At 38.7% G+C, this 14,948-nt stretch overlaps 1 pseudogene; it reads left to right on the plus strand.

Annotated features, from left to right (window-relative positions):
- Window positions 1-14,045, plus strand: part of LOC118148825 (ferrochelatase, mitochondrial-like) — a 29,922-nt pseudogene extending 15,877 nt beyond the window's left edge.
- Window positions 14,046-14,948: the final 903 nt, after the last annotated feature.

A 14,948-nucleotide genomic window follows, 5' to 3' on the forward strand; every position in this document is an offset into this window, starting at 1 on the left:
TGGAATCATTAACAAGCCCAAGATCTTGAGGTTTTCTTTCCATGTTTTCTTCTAGGAGTTTTATAGTTTCAGGTCTTATGTTTAAGTTTTTAATCCATTTTGAGTTGACTATTGTGTATGATATAGGATAAAGGACTAATTTCATTCATTTGCATGTGGATTTCCTATTTTCCCAGGACCATTTGTTTAAGAGATTATCCATTCTCCAAATCTTAGCACTCTTGTCAAAGATCAGTTGACTGTATGTGCATGGATTTATTTCTGGGCTTTCTATTCTGTTTCATTGGAATATATGGCTGCCCTTATGCCAGTCCACTATTGTTTTGATTACCGTAGATGTGCCATATAATTTGAAATCAGGAAATGTGATTCCTCCAACTTCGTTTTTCTTTCTCAGATTTGCTTTGTATTTGAAATCTTTTCTGATTTAATATAAGCTGGAAAATTGTTTTTTCTATTTCTGTAAAAAACACTTGGGATTTTGATAGGGAATTCACTGAATCTATACCAGTGAATGGTATGAAGATTTAAAAAACACTAAGTCTTTGAATCGATGAACATGTGATTTTTTTTTCCCATTTCTTTGTGTATTCTTTAATTTCTGTCATCAGTGTTTTGTATTTTTCAGTAAAAGTCTTTCGCCTTCTTAGGTAATTTTATTTCTAAACATTTCTTTTTGGTGGTGCTGTAGATGGGATTGTCTTCTAAAGTTTCTTTTTAGATAGTTTATGTTTAGTGTATTTTATAAAACGAGCCAAGGACTTGAATAGCATTTCTCTAAAAAAGACATGCAAATGACCAGTAGATATATTAAAAAATGTTCAGTGTCAGCAATGATCAGGAAAATGCAAATCAGTACCACAGTTACACATGACCTCATACCTGTTAGAACGGATATCATTCAAAAAGATGACAAGTGTTGGCTGGGTTGTGGAGAAATCAGAACCCTTGCACATTATTGATGGGAATGAAACACGGTTTATTTGCTGTGAAAAACAATATGAGTGTTTCTAAAAAAAAAAAAAAAAAAAAGAACTACCACATAATACAGCAGTCTTCTGTGCATTTATCTAAAACAATTAAAATCGGGATTTCAAAGAATATTGGCACTCTCATGTTCATTGCAGAGCTGTTCACTATAGCCAATATGTGCAAATAACCTACGTGTCTGCAGGGAGAAGAATGGTTAAAAAAACTGTCGTGTATACATACAATGGAACACTAGCCAGCCTTCAGAAAAGGGAATTCTGAAATGTGAGACAACATACGTGAACTTTGAGGACCTTATGCTAAGTGAAATGAGCCAGTTACATAGACAAATACTGCATAATTCCTCTTACATGAGGTATCTAAAATCATTTCACAGAATCAAAGAGTGGAATGGTGGTTGCCAGGGAGTGGGGAGGGGTCAGGGGAATTACTGATTCGCAGGCACAAAGTTGCAGCTCAGCAAGATGAGTAAGATAGAAATATGCTATACGGTATGGTGCCTATATTCAACAATAATGGATTTTATACTTAAAACCTTGTCAATAATGTAGATCTCATGTTAAATAGTCCTATCACAATCAAACATAATTTTAACAAGAAATATGAAAAAAAGATTTTTCTTATTTTTGTTGATTTTGAATTCTCTTTTCTTTACTCTTATTTTGTTGAGTAGTTTGGCTGAGTAAAATTCTAAGTTGAAATCAGAATTTTTCAAATGATGCATCATTCATTTATTAGTTTTCTTGGCTGTTATTAAAAAATTCTATGCTATCCTAACTCCTGGTCCCTGGCAGGTGACCTAACTCTTTTTCTTTAAAATATTGTAGAATCTTCTCTTTATCCTCACTATTCTGAAACATCACTATGATGTCCACTGGGGGATGTACGTGTGTGTGCCTGTGTCTGTGTGTAGGAAAAATTATGTTGTTGTTGTTGTTTTTATCTTGGAACTTTAGTTAATCCTTTCCTTCTGGTGACTTCTGTCCTTCAATACTGGAAATTTTTATTTTATTATATTCAGGAACTTCCTGCATTCTATACTCTTCTTCTGGAATTCTTACTATTAGTTGAAACGTCTTCATTTGTTCTTTAATTTTTTAAAGCATGTCTTTCTTTTCAAACTCTCTCTCTCTCTTTCTCCCTCTCTCTGTTGGTTGCTGTAGTTCTGCATTTTGGGAAATCCCTGAAATTTTTTATGTTAAAAAGTTTCTAGTTTTTTTTAGAAGGTTCTTGATATAAAATGTTACTATCGATGAAGTTTTAAAAATTATTATTTTTTAAAATAGCCTTTTACTCCTGTAATGTCTTCTTTAATCTCTCATGGGACATAATAGTTGTTGTTTCAAATTTGTTTTTATTTATCTAATTTATGCTCACTGATTTCCCCCATTTCCTTTAGGTTTCCGCTTTTCTTTTTGTTTTCATCTTTGGGCTTTTTATGTTGAAAACTTTTATCAATTGTTGGTGCTCTTTGGCTGTCCATTTTATTTTTAAGAAGGAGAAACAAAGAAATTTACCAAAGGCTCTCTGTGTAGGCACATGACCTGTAAACTTTGTGGCTTCATTCTACGATGATTTGGATCAAAGGAAATTTTTATTGGGAAACGATCACTAAGTGTCATAGTCTGGAGATATTTTCTGTGGGACTATTTTGTTCTTGTGGAGAGGAATCTTCTCTTTACATGGGTGTGGAATGGGTGATGGCTTTAGTTTTTAGTTTTCAGCTTTGCAGGTAATCCATTGCATCTAGATCATGTCTCACCCAAACTTTCCACATGGCCTGGATCCTCCGAGTCCTGTACCTTTCTTAGTTCTGAAGGTCAACATCGCTTTCTCAGTGGTGTCTTCTGCTGCAGAAACCTTACTTACAGCTATCGTCATTCTGTTAACTCTAGTTTTTTATTTGAGATGGAGTTTCGCTCTTGTTACCCAGGCTGGAGTGCAATGGCGCGATCTCGGCTCACCTCAACCTCCGCCTCCTGGGTTCAGGCAATTCTCCTGCCTCAGCCTCCCGAGTAGCTGGGATAACAGGCACCACCATGCCCAGCTAATTTTTTTGTATTTTTAGTAGAGATGGGGTTTCACCATGTTAACCGGCATGGTCTCGATCTCTCGACCTCGTGATCCACCCGTCCCGGCCTCCCAAAGTGCTGGGATTACAGGCTTGAGCCACTGCGCCCGGCCAACTCTAGTTCTAAGCATCCATCTGCTTTCCAGCTTCCGAAATTTTACTTGAAATACCAATCCCTTGCTACTATTGTCTTTTCTGCTTTTCCTTTTGGTCTTCTGGGAATATTATGATGTTAAATTCATTATTTAATTATAGTTTATTGCAGAAAAAGAGATAAATGCATATGACTTATCAATGACATTAAACAGTAAACCTTATTGTTTCTTATAGCCTTTTAATATACGTTCTCCTTTTGCTGTGACATATTACCATTACCATTTGGTGTGTATTCTTCATAAGTATCATGTTTTACGTTTCTTTGATTCTTTACTCTTTAATAAGTACATACTCAGAAATACTATCTTACTTTATTAGTATAGAAATCCTTAGCATAAAGCATGTTGTTCACCCTTGACAGACGGAAGAAACTACACTCTGAGAGTTTAATTAGCACGCCCAAGATCACACAGTCAGGCTTTCAGGCTTCTCCTTTACAGAATTTCGCCTCCCATCTTCTCCCAATCTAAAGTCTAATTTTTAGCAACTCTTTGACAGAAGTAAAGGAAAGAAAGAGATGGATTTCAAACACTTAGTTTAAACAATTTTTCTCCCAAAAGAAACTGCGAATTCTCAAAATTAGTTTGGGGTAATTTGATAATTTTAGTACATTACATGATATACAATCACTACCACAGTGAACACTTGAGATTTGACTGTAATAACAGAATAATGTGTACTGCATTGATGTCTGTAGAAACATTTAAGGAAGCAGACAATATGCTGGATGGTGAGGAGAAGTCCAAAAATGGGGGGACACATTTCACACATTTAGGTGCTTTCACAATTGACGTAAGGCAGGACTGCTCTGCGGCATGAACAAAACTGACAGCCACATCTACAGGGATTTCTCTACCTCTGGACATAATTTAATGGAACTAATGCATATTTATTACAGCATGGCTCTCATTAGACAACAGCCTGGCCATTAGACATAAAATCCCTGCAAGCAACATGATCCATTTTCTACAAAGGACCTTCTCTGGCCACTGAGACCGTGCTGCAATTACACTGACAACTTCATGTGCTGTAAACTGGAGGGGTAAGAGGCAGGGGCTCTTGGCCTTCTGTAGCCCAGTCTGTCTGTGAGCCTTCTGGTGGAGTCTCAGGAGGCCTGGGTTGCTTTCCTGGAGGCAGAGACCAAGGATTGTCAGGGCTGACACCTACCTCCGAGACCCTTCTTGTCAGGTGCTCGGGCTCTGTCAGCTGAGCTCTAGCTGTGATGACAGCTGATGCCTTTTATCTGTGGGGAGGGCTTGCTGGGCTGCAGAACTGGATCTGTGAAGGGTGCCCTGACACACCTTTACCAGCAGTCCCTAAACATTTGTCTCAGTATCAAAGAGCGGTTCTATCCAGTTATAACCATAACTACTGATTCTCAAGGTTTCAAATGATTCCTCAAGTCCTTAATCAAAGAACATTCCGTATCTTGCTGAGTATTTAGCTAGCCAACCAGTTGATTGTGTGTTCCTTCTTAGGCTTTGCTTAAATAGCATCACCTGTGTTACTACTTCTCTAAATCCAGAAAGACTTAATCTGTCCTGTTCTTGTTCCTTGAGTGTTCCTTTGTACTCTAGTTCTTATTAGCCTCTGGCTTATATGGTGAGGATGGTAATGGTGTCGATGTCAATGGTGTGGTTGCTAGGACTGTACATGCTTCAGAATCAGCCCTATGTTCCAGTCTTCTTTCTGGCCTTCACTTGGTCAGATTACTTATTATTTCAATTTCTTCATCCATAAAAGGATGGAGACCACAATACTCGCCTTTCCAATGTGAAAGATTAAGAATAAAAATAAATTGCATAAAGTGCCTGACTCTAACATTGTTTTTAGTTCCTTTCTCATTTTTGTATTATTTCTAAATTATTTAATTTAGATTATGCTTTTTCATTATGCATAGTATTATATTTAATATGATAATCTTCCCTTTAAAAGAAACCTAACTTTGTACCTATAGATCTTACATAAGTGTGTGCATAGATGTATATGTGTGTGTATCTTTATGGGTTTATCCTCTAGTAGAAAAAATGCCAGTTTATGGTGACTGCTTTCTGCCATGGACCTAGGGTTGGGCTGACTCATCTCCATTTCCCTATGAGCTCCTCTTTTGGTCAGTTGTCATAATTAGTTTCAGCTAGTAGGTTATGGTTGTTGATCATAAAATCAAGCTGGGGCCATCTGAGCTCATGATTTATATGCTCACCAGCCAGGGAGAAGTCTTTTGAGAATTACAGCTTTATTCTCATAAACCCTGATGCTTAGGTCTCAGTGATGTGGCCTGGGAGAAGATGACTTGGTTTCTGCTGTCTATCATCAATATCAAAGAGCGGTTCTATCCAGTTATAGCCGTAACTACTACTTGTCTTGCATTTTGCAGTTGTTATAATGCCTTCAAAGGTGCTATCTGTTGTAATCCACCCTACTGCCCTGGAGTTGGGTCGCATACCCATTTTACAGATGGCGACGCTGACGCTCAGAGGTGTATGAGATTAGTACAAGAGCACTTGGCTGACGCCAGCCTGCATCTCAGGATTTCTGACTCCACTTGGGTGCACAGTCTTAGTCTGCTCTATGCTGCTGAAGTGGTTTGTATTTCTGGCACCTTCCTATTCTCATACTAATCTGACAGGGTCAGATTCAAAGAAACTCACAACACACTTGAAGGAAGTGAGTCACTCTCCTTGGAGCAGGGTGACCAAAAAGCATTTTACTTCGGACTATTTTCTTAGAGCTCTTCATGCCTAATCCTACCCCTGAGGCATGTCTCAGAAATGTGAGGAAGGGTTATAGCTTGAAAAAGCCCCCTTCGTGGTTGTTATACATCACTCTAGGGGCAGCTCTCCCTCCACTCAATGCTTTTGGCCTTTTAGGAGAACATGTTTCCCCAATTACTCAAAGGCCAAGTCCTTAGAGAAAAATGTACTGCTGCGCATAGTGATTTATATTGATTCTTCCAACAAGTTGTAGAGAAGATTCATTTATCTGTTGGATAGTTAGGAGTTTAGGGGGATTCTTACATTTTACCAAAGAACACCTTTTAACCACTGAATTCTATTGTTGTGTTATTTTTATCTCATCTCTTTAGGATGGTATGCTCTTGTTGACTAAGGCTGTTTGTCATTTTTTACAACATAAATATATTCTCATAATTGCAAAAGAAAGTATTCAAGAAACCATGGCTAAGTCTGAACGGGTGTAGAAGGAAACCCAGGTTCATCTGGAGGACCAAAAGTTAGAAAGAATCCCATACCTAGGCTTGCACCAGAGACAGGGCCAGCAAGGCAAACTGGAAGCCCCTGAAGTCCTCCAGAGGTGTGTGCATTTCTGTGAATCTCTAGGTTGCTGTCTGGTGAGACATTTCATGTAAGAGTTTAAAATGATAGCTGGTGTTTGAAGCCTGTGTCCATGGGCACAGAAAGGACGTGAGATATTGATGAATTGGCCAGGGAACTCCTGATTGCCTGGACCAGAAGCCAGTAACAGTTTACACTATCCTTATTAAGAAAGTAAGTTGGGAGATCACCCCAGCTGGTGTCCTGGATTCTCAGTGAGTGTTGAGTTTTACAGCCTAAGTAAAGCCCAGCATCCAAGCCCCAAAGGCATTTGCCAGCTAGATTTTTCAGAGATGCTTTTGTCCATTTTGCTCACGGATAGCCTCTGTGAGATGGTGTGTATGAGGAATCATGGGGCTGCATTCTAAACATGCACCTTTACATGACCAATAAATATACCTGCTTGTCTGAGGCCAAAATTGGTCTCAGTGGATGTAATTGAAGTTGCTTTGTGGTTTTGATTTTTCATCACTTTTTTTTTTCCAGTATGGCTAGCACTTGCAGATAGTTTTAGTTGTATCTGACTTTGGGTCTTTAAGGGAGAGAAAAGGGAAATAATTCCATTTTACTTTTGCTGCATAAATGAGAGCTGGAGCTTTGGGATTGTGTTAAGCAATAATATCACACAGCATTTGTTTCCTAAAAAGGCATTGCTGGAACAACAGCAAAAACAAAACTATCATAATGGAAGCCTGGGGTGACTTTAAGAAAGTGCTGTGCGGGTTTTAAAAGAGTTTTGTTACCTGTAGTTTGAAGGAGCAGTAAAACACAAAACCTTGCTGTTACCAATTCCCCAATCTGTGTCTGTATACATCTGTAGCCGAGCCCTTTGCTGCTCCATTTATGTGAGTCTGAGTTCTGGCAAGCACATTTGCAGCGCAGCCTCCTGTGATTTTCAATAGAACCTTGTCAGGGCATGGAAAGAAGAGCGGACATGTGTTTTTATGAATAAATCCTAAAATATCTTGCTTTCGTGACCCACCATCCGGAGATAATCTCTTCTCCCTACAGTGCCTTATTTCCTATCTATAATAGGACCACTCAGATATGCTAATTCATTATCTTAGAACTACACCCCAACAGGTTAAAACTTACTGAGTCCTTTAACAAAAGGCCCCTAAATACTGAGAAGCAGAGCCACAGCTCACCATTTGGGCTCAGAGGACATCGACTGTAGATTCTCATCTTCTTCCTCTAGGTTATCTACTTACTGGTATCTTCCTTGGGGGCCAGCGGTACTGGTTTCCTTTTTCCTTCCTCCTACAGTCCAGCTGCTGAGATAGCTTTCCCCATTCATCTTGACTAATTAATTTATTTTTATATTGTGATCAATCTAGTTTTTCATTAAGCTTTCCAGATCGTTGACTTATTCTTTTCTAAGAACAACTATATTATTTCTTCTCAGGAACTTCTATGTTGCTAATTTTTCTATTTGAGATGGTTAATGTTGAATACAATAGCTACTTTTTCACGTAATTCTGAGCAAATATGCAGGAGGAAGGTGAGGGTGTTGTATAGTTCTAAAGGTGGGAATTCAGATACTTTGGAAATCTTCAAATAGTCTGTGTTTGCACCTGCTGGAATGCTGCTCTTCTCTCTGCAATACTGCCAACTCCTAGATTCATAGGGTCCCATATTCTAGGACTAGAGAGATTTGACAGAGGATTCCAAGCTCTGAGAATTACAGGGTAAATAGTTTTTGTAATGCAAGAAGATGAGAGATACTTTCCTACCATGAGGATTTCAAAACCTTCAAAGGCAGTGTTTCTCAAATTGCAAAGTGCATACAATCACCTGGGGATATTATTAAAATGTAGGTTCTGCTTCAGATCCTAGGTGATTCTAATGGTGGTATTCCAGGGTCCCCATTTGGAATAGTAAGGTCTAAAGTTTCATTGTCCAATATGGTAGCTACTGCCACATTTAGCTATTAAACATTTGAAAAGTCACTAGTTCAAATTCAGATGTCCGTTCTATAAATGTAAAATACAAGTTTTTTTCAAAGATTCATTTTCAAAAGCATAGCTCTTCACTTTCTCATTGATATTTTACATTGATGACATATTGGTAATAGTTTGGCTATACTGAGCTTAATAAAATACACAAATTAATTTTTTAGTTTCTTCTTTTTAATTATTTAAAGAACTACAAAATTTTAAATTACATTTTATTGTTTTATAATTTAATCCAGTGCTTCTCAGATGTTACTATGCCTACCAATTACCCAGGATTCTTGTTGAAAGCAGATTCTGATTGCTCGTCTTATGTTTCTATGGACACCACAGCTTTAATGCTCTATTCCCTCCATTTCATTGGCTATTGATAGCATTTAGCATATTTTATACCAGCTTCTCTCAAACTTCATTGTGTTTAATAGTCACCGGTTGGCTTGCTAATCCAATAACTGCTGTTTTACCCCCAGTCTATAATTGAGTAGTTCTGAATGAGGATTCAAGAATTGCTAGTCCTAACATGGTCCCAGGTGATATTGGTGCCGCTGTGTGGACCACACTTAACAGTAGCAAAACCATAAAGCTCTTTCCTCTGTTGCCTATTGAGTAGCACTTATCATCTTCTGTCCCTCTGTTTTGCAGTATAATCTGTGAACATATTTTTTTTATCTTCCCCTCTACTCACATCAATGTCCATTCATACCTTGGCAATGTCTTTTCACCCTGCAACATTGTAAAGTCCTTGAAGGGTGAGGTTGTGTCTGTTTGTCTTGGTACCACCAAAGCACCTACGTCAGTAATTGGCTTGTTAAATTAAAATAAGTTGGATTTAATGGAGTAATTCAACTTTTTTCTTGTTTATTCTTTTACTAAAAGTTCTGACAGGCACAAATATTAAAACATTAATGAAAGAAAACAGGTATAAGAGTTGATCTGTCAATTAATCTATTGATTTACTAATTATTGGGTAAACGGTTTGCTTTCTGTTCATTTTTGATCAGTTGAACTCAATGCATATTTTTAAACACTGAAGTGCTGATGATTAGGGCAATTAGCCCTATTTCAGATAAGTTAATTGGAAGGTCAGAAAAACACTATTAAGTACACCTAGGAAATTAAAGCTAAAGACATATGTCATGGTAGCTCAGAGGTAGGAGAAGCTAGCCTTTAAATTATGCTGATTAAAGCCTTACTACCCAAAATGTTCTCCTTAGACCAGCAGCATTAGCAGAGTGGAGGTAAGAGAACTAACACTAATCGCTTTTGCCATGCAAAAAGATGAGAAATAACTTCCTACCATAGGGATTTAAAAACCTTCAAAGGCAGTGTTTCTCAAATCACAAAGTGCACACTAATTACCTGGGCTATTATTGAAAGGTCGATTCTGATTCAGATCCTAGGTGATTCTGATGCTGGTAGTGTGGGGACCACATTCGGAATGATACCTGAAACATTGTTACAAATGCATAATCTCAGGCAAAACACCTGAATATATCAGTCAGAATCTACTTTGAACAAGGATCTTAGATAATTGGTAAGCACATTAAAATTTGAGAAGCACTGGATAGAAAGATAAGGGCAGAATCAGGTGCTATGTAAGCCTGAGGCTGACTCTGGGCTTTTTTCCTCCCTTACCCTAAAGAAGTCTCAGCATTTGGTCTAAGACAAGTCAGATGGCAGAATGGAGGAGGCATATGCCCCACGCAGATGGAAATACATTGCACAGGGATATGCAGACCACAGCGGAGCTCCGCCAATCTGCAACAGCCTTGTTCACAGAGGACCAAATCTCTCAAAGATTTGTAGCTAGGGAATTAAAAGAAAAAGAGACTCTTACTATGATGGTGAGGCTTTGGCTGTCAAGCAGCAGGATGCTGCTCCTCCTTGACAGCATGAAAGGAAGCCCAGATCTACCAGCCTACCTGTCTGAGAGCCACCTGTCACATAGGAGTAGAAAGCAGATTTACTGCCAGGATTTGGGAAAAACTGCATCCCTTCTCTCGAAAATCATGGGGATGAGATAAGCGAAGTGTGGGACTGAGCTTGCAGGGGTGATGCCACCGTGTAAACATCTACCTTAATTCATCGTGTACACACCACACACACACACACACACACACACACACGAGGGAAGCTGTGAGGCAACTTCAGTAAGTTGAAACCCTTGTTATTTTGAAAGGTAATTGGAATGGTGGCTCTGATATGTGAAAATTAATATACTTGACATAATGTAATATTTGAGTGTTGCTGGTTTAGAGAGGATCCATTAAGTAAACCGCACCGTTTTTATGTCATTGGCCATAGTAACCTTGGGTCCGCCATCTGATGAGTGGAGATTGCAGATCCCAGTCCAAATAGATGTTCTTGAACATACCTTTTCAGAAATTGTTAAAAGAGTTAAATATTCTTTCCTCTGTAAGTCCTCCAATACTTTAATATATATGTTCTCCATGCATGCAATCAGTCATATAAATAAACATTAATTGAGCAATAGCTATTTAGGCACTATTGGGGCAAAGGAAATACATATGGACAGGTAACATCTTTGACCCTGAGCTCAGATTTCATGGTTCGGAGAGAGTGACAGAAACATTAGCAGGTAGCACAGACCTGTCAGTGACAGGATAGAGGAAAGTATACTGCCACTGTAAATGCAGGTGTAACAGAAAATGATGATGTTAACATGTGTCTAATATTTGTTACATGTCAAGAACTATGCTAAGTATTCATAACTAAGCTCATTTATATTTATCATAACCATATAAAGTAGATATTACTATTCCCATTTCTTAGGGTAAAATTAATAAAGCACAGAAAGGTTAAGTAGTTTGCTCAAAGTCACACAGCTAGAGTGGCAGGGATAGAAAATCTTTAAAACTGAGGCAACATTGTTTGGAAATAAGATACTGAGATCCAGAGAGAGAAAATTAAATGCACAAAATTACATTAAATTGAGCATTTACTAATGGGCTGCTATTACAAGGAACTGTGCTAGATCTGGAAAGTAGCAAAGATGGGTAAGACACAGTTTTATTAATGAGGAGTTCATCAATAAGACATATAAACACACATAGCAATATGTTATGGTAAACTGTTCTAAGTTTGCTGATGCATGTATGTGCGAGGCACTGAGGACATAAAAATAACGGGGTGATTGACTCCATCTGGAGGTGTTCAAGGAAGACTTAAGAGGAGGGGATGTGTCAGCTGGGCTTTGAGTTGAGAATAGGAATTTGCCAGATAGAGGCATTTCAGGAAGAGAAAAAAAACAGAATTAAAAAAAAAGGCGATGACATTAAAGAGCAAGGTAAGGGAGGCTTCTTCATAGAATTCAATTGAGTATCTACTGTATATAAGAAGCTGTAACACCTGGTCCAAGGTGTAAAACAAGGAAAAAGTGTCCTTGGAGTCTGCAAGGAAGGTTCCTATTCCTCATCTTTATGCCTGGCAAGGGTGCAATGGCAGAGTCTGGTTAGACACTGCACATGGAATACAGTCTTTCAACTCTTGAACCTCCTGATCCTGGCAAAATAATGGTAACATATTATGAACAGATAAACACGTGGAGCAAAAAGCAGGACAGAATTTCAGGGGACATAAGACTATAACAATAATTTTAAGATAAAAAGTGTGCAAGGAGTGGTACCTGATTGTTATGAATGAAGATACAACTCACTCTCCCATAGAAGAAAAGCATAGGACAAGGTAACAAGGTGCCCAATCTGAGAAAGTTTAGTGATGAGACTATTCCAATTAACGTAAATGGAATACCTTAACTGAACCTCATACAGAAGACATCTAATGAATTGTAAAAGGTATCCTCAACAGTCTACATTAAACGTCATCGATTTCTTCTAAATCACATCAACTAGAAGCTGAAACTCTAAAACCAGAATAAATTCCCAGCAAGCAAGAAGAAACTGATCTTCATTCTTTTTGTGATAAAATAAGAACTACATTTACCTTGTCATTCAGATCTCAAGGAAGGACAGAAGCAAATATACAGACCAACTATAGAAACTCACAAGACTCTAAGACCCTGTTGGATATCTGTATTGAATGTATTTTCTCTATCTGTAGACATGTATGTGTGTATATATGTATTTTCTCTATCTGTAGACATTTATGTGTGTATATACCTTTCTTTCTGATTTACCACATTATGATTGTTATGTATTTAGTGGAATGAAGCAATTCAAATAAACAGATAGGTGCTGGGAGGGCCACGGGTGGTCGCACAAAGTCAAGTGTCCTGGGATGCTGGTGAGGAGCGATCCTGGCTGGGCCCTGGCTTGGCTGAAACCTGTAGTTGCTGCCATGAGAGGAGTCTGGGACTCGGTGAAGGTTGCCCCAGGAATGCATTGGCTGGTATAAGGCAGCATGAGGGCCTGTTAGCAATGGAAGGGCCAGTTAGGTGTCACAGAAACAGCCCAGTGTGGCCACGGTGCAAAATCTCAAGTTCAGGTATAAAAGAGGAAGCCGAAAACTAGAATATTAATGCTAAACATGGGAAGACTTGAAACCCTTGGACACATTAACAACTTCCTTCTAAGGCTCTTTTTGGACCAAGACTTTATGACGCTTCCTGTTCAAAATAAGCTTACGCCCATTCATTGCCGAATGCAGAACCCCTAAGATTCAAGGGCAGTACCATAGAATTAGAGGTGGATCCCCCATCAAGATGAAGATTTCCAAGTAGAAAGAAGTCATGGTGAAGCTGGTGGATGAGTTGTACCTCCACGCAACCCCTCACAAGTACTTTATTGGATTTTAGCATGTCCATTCTTTGCCAAAAGAAGCAAATAAAGAGATGGAGAGAGACTGCCTAGAAAGAGCTATTGCTTTAATGCAGCATCCACAGCACAGCTGCTGCACCACAGGCAGCAGCTTAAATGCCGTCTACAGATCCTATAATAAAGTGGGACAGAGCCTACAATGAAGTGGGGCACTGTCAGCAGGTGGCCCACACATCGCCTCCTCATGCACTGCTTGCTGACCACCTTCTGAAAGAGCTGGACCATTTAACACTGGAGAAGAGAAGCAAGGTGGTCATTCTCTTATCTGCTCATTCACTGCCAATGTTCGTTATCAACAGAGGAGACACCTATCCACAGGATTTATGTGCCACTGTCCAAAAAGTCACAGAAAGGCTGGGTTACTGCAACCCTTACCACCTGGTGTGGGAATCCAAGGTTGGTTCAATTCCCTGGTTGTATCTTCAAACAGATGCAACTTATTAGATGTCTCTCTGAGACAGGAAAGAATATTCTCTCAGTTTCAATAGCATTTACTAATGATAACACTGAAATTCTGCACAAACAGAATATCAAGTACTCTCAAGTGTTAGACAAGAGTATGGAATTTAAAATATCAGAAGAACAGTCTCTTAGTGAAAATCCAGTGTTCTCTAAGGCCCTGGCTGACTTGGTGCACTAAAATATCCAGTTAAACAAGTTGTGCTCCACAGAGTTGACTCTGAGTTGTCTGCTCTATGTAAATCCTGTCTGCAGGGAGATCAAATTCTTCACCAACCAGCAGCTGTGACCCCTTAAGGTGGACCCCATGGAATTTGGCATATGCCCAACCTCCAGGTCCTGCCCATGTAGACAGGTATGTTATTTAGAGATCAAGGAAGGAAGTCAAAGTCACCTTAGTGTATGTACCTCCTCTGGGCACAAATTATGTGTTTTCTTGAGGGTTGTACTATAGTGATAGATTTCTATTTTTATATTACTATACAGTAAGCATTTTTATTTCCTCTCTCTAGGTATAAATTACTAATTTGGAATGTACATAATATGTTTAATAAATGAGTTTAAAAATTTAGCTTATGAGACACACACCTATTTTAAATATATATATATTGGTTTTATTGCCTAAAAACCTTGTGAAAGGATGCAGAGTTCCCTCTGTGGGCTCTCAGTATGAATGGGATCTGTCTTGTGCATGTAACTGTAGTTATTGAAATAAATATAGTTGAGTGTTTGAAATGAATTCAGAAAAGAAATATTACTTAATCTTTTCCTAAGCCCGTAGATTGCAGAATGCTAGTGAAGCAGTTTGGTTACCTGCAATGGCTGCTGTTGCCAGTGAAGCCACCATTCATTAGTCATTTGATATTTGTGTGTATCTCACTTTGCTCAGAGTAAAACTGAATCAAATACAGATTTTTAGAAGTACTCTGAAATTCCCTAGGCACCCCAGGCTAATAAATGTTATACATGCCTTGGTGGGTGCCTATGGTTGCACAGTGAAGGGGCTCCTATCTTCAAGGACAGCACTGCTGGGAAATGCTAAGGATGGTCCTCATCCTTATGTCTCCTTCGGGGACCATCGCAAGCCTTTGCATCCAGCATCTTCTTTATCATAGTTGAATGTCTCCTTTCCACACATTTGTTTTACGAATTATTTTATATGGCCAACTATACGTTGCAGGCTTGAATTCTT

This window comes from Callithrix jacchus, chromosome 17, assembly GCF_049354715.1.
Source record: "Callithrix jacchus isolate 240 chromosome 17, calJac240_pri, whole genome shotgun sequence".
Classification (NCBI taxonomy): Eukaryota; Metazoa; Chordata; class Mammalia; order Primates; family Cebidae; genus Callithrix; species Callithrix jacchus.